At 43.0% G+C, this 6,000-nt stretch overlaps 1 long non-coding RNA gene across 2 annotated transcripts in view; it reads right to left on the reverse strand.

Annotated features, from left to right (window-relative positions):
• Nucleotides 1-5,411, reverse strand: part of LOC131401568 (uncharacterized) — a 28,161-nt gene extending 22,750 nt beyond the window's left edge. The window contains exon 1 of one of the 2 annotated variants that reach the window (XR_009217756.1): nt 5,376-5,411. This is a non-coding gene — a long non-coding RNA (uncharacterized LOC131401568). Of the gene's footprint in view, nt 1-5,266; nt 5,321-5,375 lie in introns of those variants that run through there. The other variant, XR_009217755.1, reaches the window with a different exon arrangement.
• Between the last annotated feature and the right edge of the window lie 589 nt (nt 5,412-6,000).

The raw sequence follows: 6,000 nt of genomic DNA on the forward strand, positions 1-6,000 counted from the left end.
AAGAAAGAAACTAGGACAGCCCCGTGGGTAAGAAGTTAAGTGTGTGCGCTCCACTACTGGTGGCCTGGGTTGAGATCCTGTGTGCGCACCGATGCACCCCTTCTCTGGCCATGCTGAGGCCATGTCCCACATACAACAACTAGAAGGCTGTGCAACTAAGACATATAACTATCTACTGGGGATTTGGGGGTAAAAAAAAAGGGAGGAGGATTGGCAATAGATGTTAGCTCAGAGCTGGTCTTCCTCAACAAAAAGAGGAGGATTATCATGGATGTTAGCTCAGGACTGATCTTCCTCACAAAAGAAAAAAGGAAGAAGAAACAAACTGATAGAAGAAGAAATGGTAAGAGGTAAAAATGGATTGTGAAGATAAAAAAGGGTAAACATCGGAATAAATCATTGAAAGCATGATTTTTCCAAACAATCATAATATTGACAATATGTAACTGATGGAGTTAAAAACTAATGACAAGGGAACTTCTGTTATAGAGTAGACCAGGACAGGAAAGCACTCGCTGCAAAACTGGACAAAGCCAGATAAATTATAAATATATATTTAGAGCATCAGAGAACGTCAGAATCAACCAACTAAAATTCCAGAAAGACGAAAAAGTTTTTTATGTGAGCCCTGCAGGCGTTTTCTGATTCTGGGTGGTTGCCGAGGATCTGGCCTGCTCAGCCAGATCCTCGGCTAGGGAAAAGAGAAACTAGCCAAACTTGTAGCGATTCTGCAGGACTGCTGTGGCAGATGAAACCTGAGGGCTTTCAGACACACTACTGCTCTTTCTCGCAGCACTTGTGCTAAGTTTTGGTGCCATACAGGAATCTGGGGAAGTAGGCCAAAAGCTTCCACAAAACAAAATGAAACCTCCAGAAGTGGTGGAAGTGGCCTAAGTCCAACATACCGCTAGTCTGATCTGCAGGGAATTTCCCATATTGTGAAGCGATATCAGGTAGGAGGCTGGAGAGCTGTGCTGAGATGTCTGAAGGGTGTAGCTGAATTGTCTATGGGCTTCCAAACTTGAGGAGACAGAAATCTACCAGACTTAGAACCAGACGCCTGTGCGAGAGAGGGGAGCACAGCAAACAGGAACGGGAAAGTGGAAGGGCTGGGTTTACTAAAAGTGAGACCCAGCCCCAACTCTGATCAAGGTCTGATTGGACTCAGGTGCTCCAACCTCACTCTGTTTCTCAATGAAGGAAAATAAAGTCATGTGGAACCTCTTGAGTTATGTTACACAGACCTTCCAAAGACACTGGTGAGAGGATGGAGAAGGCAAGCCACAGACTGGGAGAAGACCTTTGCAAATCACATATCTGACAGGACTATAAGGAACGCTCAAAACTCGGCAATAAGAAAATCCTAGTTTAAAATGGGCACAGGTTTGGACACTTCACCAAAGAAGATACACAGATGACAAGTAAGCACATGAAAAGATGCTCAACGTCATTAATCGTGAGAAAGATGCACATAAAAACCACATTGAGATCCTGCTCTGTACCTATTAGAATGACTAGAATTAAAGAGGTTGAGCATACCAAGTGTTAATGAGGATGGAAAGTAACTGGAACACTCTTACATTGCTGGTGGGAACACAAAGTAGTTCAGCCTCTTTGGAAAACAGTTTTATTTGTTTATTTACTTTTTTGTGAGGAAGATCAGCCCTGAGCTAACATCCATGCTAATCCTCCTCTTTTTGTTGAGGAAGACCAGCTCTGAGCTACCATCTATTGCCAATCCTCCTCCTTTTTTTTTTTCTCTCCAAAGCCCCAGTAAATAGTTGTATGACATAGTTGCACATTCTTCTAGTTGCTGTATGTGGGACGTGGCCACAGCATGGCTGGAGAAGTGGTGCATCAGTGTGCACCCACGATCCAAACCCGGGTCACCAATAGCGGAGCAGACGCACTTAACCACTAAGCCACGGGGCCAGCCCCTGGAAAAACAGTTTTAAAGTGGAGTTTGTTATGCTGCTGTAACAAATTAGCACAAATTTCATGGCTTAAAACAACACAGATTTATAGTTTTACAGTTCTGTAGGTTAGCAGTCTGACATGGGTCTTCTTGGGCTAAAATCAAGGTGTTGGCAGAACTAGGTTCTTTTGGGGGGACTATAAAGTTTAATCCATTTCCTAGCCCTTTCAAGCTTCTAGAGAACACCACATTCCTTAGCCTATGGCGACCCTCCGCCACCCTCAAAAGCAAGAACTCGGCATCTCTCTGGTCCTGCTTCCCTTGTTGCAATTTTTTCTACTCTACTGCTTCTCTTTCCCTTTTAAGGGCCTTTGTGATGCACTGGGCCCACCTGGATAATCCATGGTAATCTCCCTATTTTAAAGGCAGTTGATCAGCAACTTTAATTCCATCTGCAAATTTAATTCACCTTTGCCAAGTAAACTAACGTATTCCCAGGTTTAGGAATTAGGACATCTTTGTGGGACATGACTTTACTACCACAAACAGTTTTTAAAATAAAGTTAAACATACACATACCATATGACCCAGCAATTTCACTTCTAGGTGCTTAGCCAAGAGAAGAAGACGAATGTTCACACAAAAACTTGTTTGCAAAGATTTATAGTAGTTTTATTCATAGTCAAAAAAGACAAAACCGAAAATAACTCAAATGTCCTTCAACTGGTGGGTGGATAAACTGTGGTACATTCATACAATAGATACTACATTCAGCAATAAAACGGAAGGAACTGCTGATACAGTCAACAACATGGATGAACACTCAAATGTACGTATTGCGCTAAATGAAAGAAACAAGACTCAAAACGCTGAATACTGTAGGATTCCATTTATATGATATTCTAGAAAAGACAAACCATAGGGGAAGACAACAGATCATTAGCCATCAGGGGTTAAGGGTGGGGGAAGAGTTGACTACAAATGAGCAGCTAAAGGCAGTTCTGGGTGCTGGAACTGTTCTGTATCTTGATTTTGGTAGTTGCACAGCTCTATGCATTTGTCAAAACTAACGTACAAAGAGGAAAACAAATACATCATTTCTCACTCATCAGATTCACAAAAATTTAAAAATCTGACAATGCTGATCTGACAATTCCCATGGCAAGGATGACTCAGACACTGTTGGTAGGAATGGAAATTGTTAAAACTTCAGAGGGTAATTTGGCTGCAGCTGGTCAAGTTGCAGATACACATCAGCCTCTGGCCTAGCAATCCAATCACATTCAGGTGTCACTTCTAAGGAGTCCACATGCGCTCGAGGAGCCACACACAAAATATAGTCATTAAACATGGTAGGGGAATGAATTAATTGTGGTTAGTCGTTATTTAAAAAAGAAAGGAAAAAAATGCATATGGGAAAGAATCAACCCTGCTGGCTACATATATGATCTGGGAAGGTAACTCATGTGTTTGTCTACTTAATAGTACGTAGCACAGAGAGCACTGTACTAGGAATCTGCAGACAGGCATCTGAGAATTTAGTTCCAACTCTGCCACTAAGTAGCAGTCAGACTATGGATGACTTAACTTGAGAAACCTCACTTTCCATTTCCTGGAAAATGAAGAGATTAGGCTCTACAACCACTAAAATTATTTCCATCTCCACAATTCTATGATTCAATGTCAACAATCAAAAATTATATTCCAATTTACCTATGTTGAGAAACTGTTTTTCCCAGACACCCTGAAATCAGAAACTATCAGGGAAATAGGACATCTTAAAATATTGATACAAAAAATGGCCCAAATTTATTGGTACATCTATGACTAGCTGTTTAATCAAGATCGTAACTCAGAAAGAGCATATAAACAGTGAAACCTACCATATTGACTTGGGTCACCCTCAGGTAACACATATGTCCTCTCCCATTTTAACATTCCAAAACAAATTCACCATACTAATGAGTCCATCTTGTCAAGTTCAGGTCTATCTAGCCAAAAGTCATTTATGTATATGGTAAGATTTACTTCATTTTTTTAACAAAGATAAAATGATGAATGGCTTTTTGTATTTTTGCCTGTTTCATCTATAAAGATCTTACATTACAATTTAATAGCTTCAGCCTGCTACAATAATTTAAAGAGCCTTTTGAAGCTTGTAATATGCCACGTCCAACAGGATCTAGTAAAAAAATCAGTAGTTCACAATCCGAATAAGCTCATTTATATTCATTACCAACAATACTTACACTTCAAAGACACTAATAACCAACATATCATTTGTTCCTACTGGAGAATTTTATAGGTTAAATTCTGGTATCATCCGAAAGCATAATTAGGATGCTATCATTAAAATGAATTTTTTAATCAGAAATATTAAAACTAATGATTAAACTAAATGATTAACTAAATATTAAAATCAATGGCAACTAACGACTTGTTTCCTTTCCATATGGTTTATCTTTTCTAGAATATCATATAAATGAAATCCTACCGTATTTGGCCTTTTGATTTTTCACCCTATCAGTCTAATCAAAATTTGAAAATTCCTGTTCAATGAGCTTTCCAAATCTAAATTCTTACAACTGTAAATGAATATGGAGACAAAACACACACTACATACTACTTCTAAAAACCTCCTCCTTATCCGATTTTAATTCTATCACCAACTACCTAGAAAAATCTTTCCACTGATACCAAAATTCCCTACACATTATGTCAATCATCAATTGATCAGTCATCAGTCTATGTTAACAGAATGTGAGTTATTATTAGAAAGCTACATAATTTGCACCAAAGATTGTTTAAAGCTCCTTTCATTAAATGCAGTTTACAATAATTCACATACCTTCAAAGTGTGCCTTGCAAATATACAGTCAATTATCAGAAACTATTAATGGGATTAGGCTTTTCTATAAAAGTGGTCCCAAGGAAGTAGGAATATTTATTTGTTTAAAGAATGCAATGAGGAACCCAATAGCCTGAGCAGAGTCAGACAGAGGAGCGTTGACCACAGGCCATCTTATGAAGGGCCGTGTTCACCGGGAGATATCCCAACCTGGCCTAGACAGGGTCCCGGGTGGCAGGAACTCAAGGGCTTGTACAGAGGGCAGGCGACTCCCTGCCGCTCCCTGCACCTCTGCTGGGTGGGCAGGAGGCCCCGCTGTGGTGGGGCCCCGCCAAGACAGAGGGACCGGCCTGCGAGGCGGCGCTCCTCTGCTCCTCCAAGGGACAAAGTTGGGCTCCTCTGCTTGGAGCAGCCCGCCAGCAGCCCCGGCCCCCGCCCACGACACTGCGCTCCCGCCATCTGCAGCGGACATCTCCACACCGAGCCCGCTGCCCACTGCCGACCTCGGCGCCGCTCCTGCCCAGCGTTCCTCCACACTACAGAAAGGCAAGCTACCCAAGGCTGAAAATCCTGGTGGAAGGATCCAGAAACCATCAATCCCCCCACACAAACCTCCGAGGCAGCCACGTCCACCCCAGGGACCCCCCCCTCCAGTGCACACGCTCTGGGGCTCTGCAGCTCGCCAGCCCCTCTGCTGCTCTGAGCGCCAGTCCTGCTCATGCTCGGGAGTCTCTGAGGATACAATGGGAACCTCTGGGGTGGGCGCCAGGAGCGGTTGGGGACTGAGATGTCCTTGAGAGGGAGAGCGGGAGCGGGCTTTCCCTCTGCAGCTCTTGACTCTGCTCTCCCTGGATGACCGTCAGCTCCTGGAGAAGATCTGCCTTCCCTTGAGGTGGCTCCTCCTGTCCTGAGAAATGCATCACATGAAGTAACACTTGTTTCAAAAAGAACGATGACATCCTTAACACCTGATGTGTCGAGTCCCCAGAAGAATTCTCTGCTTCCCCAGAAAACTAGACAGCAAGCAGCTGGGACCGTGTTCTGACCCAGGAAGGAAGGCTGCTGAGGGCACAGCTGTCTCCCCTCTGCCGGCTCCTTCCCCTGATTTGTGGCCCTGGTCGGGCTATAACGTTGGGGACTCGTGCAGGTGACAACGCTCAAGTGTTTGCCCATGGTATTACATTTCTTATGATTTAGTGGTTAAAATGGGAGGCTAGCTGTCAGTTTTCCCGACAAT

The sequence above is a fragment of the Diceros bicornis genome (assembly GCF_020826845.1).
Source record: "Diceros bicornis minor isolate mBicDic1 chromosome 1 unlocalized genomic scaffold, mDicBic1.mat.cur SUPER_1_unloc_3, whole genome shotgun sequence".
Taxonomy (NCBI): Eukaryota; Metazoa; Chordata; class Mammalia; order Perissodactyla; family Rhinocerotidae; genus Diceros; species Diceros bicornis.